We start from the raw sequence: 2,500 nt of genomic DNA on the forward strand, positions 1-2,500 counted from the left end.
AGTGCACGGTGCAGGCCCGCCCCGCCGCGCGGCGCCCCCCGGTGGACGCCCCGGGGAATCGAAAAAATGAATAACAAAATGAAAATTTTTAAAGTAGCCACCCATGAAATGAAAACATAGGGAGAGAGTGCAAGGTGCAGAAACGCCCCCCCCCCACGCGGCGCCCCCCGATGGACGCCCCGGGGAATCGAAAAAATGAATAACAAAATGAAAATTTTTAAAGTAGCCACCCATGAAATGAAAACATAGGGAGAGAGTGCAAGGTGCAGAAACGCCCCCCCCCCCCCCCCCCACGCGGCGCCCCCCGATGGACGCCCCGGGAATTAAAAAATAAATAACAAAATGAAAATTTTTAAAGTAGCCACCCATGAAATGAAAACATAGGGAGAGAGTGCAAGGTGCAGGCCCGACCGAATCGTGGACGCCCCCCGGTGGACGCCCCGCGCCACTGCAGCAGCACCCCGGGAATTTTTTTTATTTTTATTTTTTTTTAAGAAATAGCCGCCCATGAAATAAAAACATAGGGGGAGTGAGGTGCAGACCCGCCCCGCGGCGCCCCCCGGTGGCCCCCCGGGAAAATGAAAAAAAAAATAAACAAATTTGAATAGCCACCCGTGAAGTAAAAACATAGCGAGAGTGAGGTGCAGACCCGCCGCGCGGCGCCCCCCGGTGGCCGCCCGGGAATTTAAAAAAAATAAATAAAAAATTACAAATTATATGCCACCCATGAAATAAAAACATAGGGGGAGTGAGGTGCAGACCCGCCCCGCCTCGCGGCGCCCCCCGGTGGCCGCCCGGGAAATGTTTAAAAAAAAAAAAAAAAATGACATAGCCACCAAATGAAATAAAAGCATAGGGTGAGTGAGGGGCAGAGTCGCGGCGCCCCCCGGTGGCCGCCCCGGGAATTAAAAAAAAAAAAAAAAATTCTATAGCCACCCATGAAATAAAAGCATAGGGTGAGCGAGGTGCAGACCCGCCCCGCCTCCCGGCGCCCCCTGGTGGCCGCCACTGGAATTTAAAAAAAAATAAATTATGTAGCCACCCATGAGACTAAAAAAAACACAGGAGGAGTGAGGTGCAGACCCGCCCCGCCTCGCGGCGCCCCCCGGTGGCCGCCTGGTAAAATAAAAAATGTAAATAAAATTGTATAGCCACCCGTGAAATAAAAACATAGAGGGAGTGAGGTGCAGTCCCGCGGCGCCCCCCCCCCCCCCCCCCCCCGGTGGCCGCCCTGGAAAGTTTTTAAAAAAAGTAATTCTGTAGCCACCCATGAAATACAAACATAGGGAGAGTGAGGTGCGGACCCGACCCGTCCCGCGACGCCTCTGCGGCAGCACCCCGGGAAATCTGAAAGAATATGAAAAAAAATAGCCTCCCATGAAATAAAAACATAGAGAGAGCAGGGTGCAGACCCGCCTCGCGGCGCCCCTGCAGCAGCACCCCGGGAAGTTTGAAAAAAAAAATAAATAAAAATAAAATAGCCACACGTGAAATAAACAACACGGGAGAGTGAGGTGGAAATTTGAAAAAAAAATAAATAAAAGTAAAATAGCCACACGTGAAATAAACAACACGGGAGAGTAAGGTGGAAATTTGAAGAAAATAAATAAAAGTAAAATAGCCACACGTAAAATAAACAACACGGGAGAGAGAGTAAGGTGGAAATTTGAAAAAAAATTAAAATAAAATAGCCACACGTGAAATAAACAACACGGGAGAGAGAGTAAGGTGGAAATTTGAAAAGAATAAATAAAAAAAAAATAGCCACACGTGAAATAAACAACACGGGAGAGAGAGAGTAAGGTGGAAATGTGAAAAAATAAAAATAAAATAGCCACACGTGAAATAAACAACACGGGAGAGAGAGTAAGGTGGAAATTTGAAAAAAAAAATAAAATAAAATAACCACACGTGAAATAAACAACACGGGAGAGAGAGAGTAAGGTGGAAATTTGAAAAAAATAAATAAAAGTAAAATAGCCACACGTGAAATAAACAACACGGGAGAGTAAGGTGGAAATTTGAAAAAAATAAAATAAAATAGCCACACGTGAAATAAACAACACGGGAGAGAGAGAGTAAGGTGGAAATGTGAAAAAATAAAAAATAAAATAGCCACACGTGAAATAAACAACACGGTAGAGAGAGAGTAAGGTGGAAATGTGAAAAAATTAAAATAAAATAGCCACACGTGAAATAAACAACACGGGAGAGAGAGTAAGGTGGAAATTTGAAAAGAATAAATAAAAAAAAAATAGCCACACGTGAAATAAACAACACGGGAGAGAGAGTAAGGTGGAAATTTGAAAAGAATAAATAAAAAAAAAATAGCCACACGTGAAATAAACAACACGGGAGAGAGAGAGTAAGGTGGAAATGTGAAAAAATAAAAATAAAATAGCCACACGTGAAATAAACAACACGGGAGAGAGAGTAAGGTGGAAATTTGAAAAAAAAAATAAAATAAAATAGCCACACGTGAAATAAACAACACGGGAGA

This window comes from Taudactylus pleione, unplaced genomic scaffold (assembly GCF_031769625.1).
Source record: "Taudactylus pleione unplaced genomic scaffold, aTauple2 ptg002925l, whole genome shotgun sequence".
NCBI classification, from domain to species: Eukaryota; Metazoa; Chordata; class Amphibia; order Anura; family Myobatrachidae; genus Taudactylus; species Taudactylus pleione.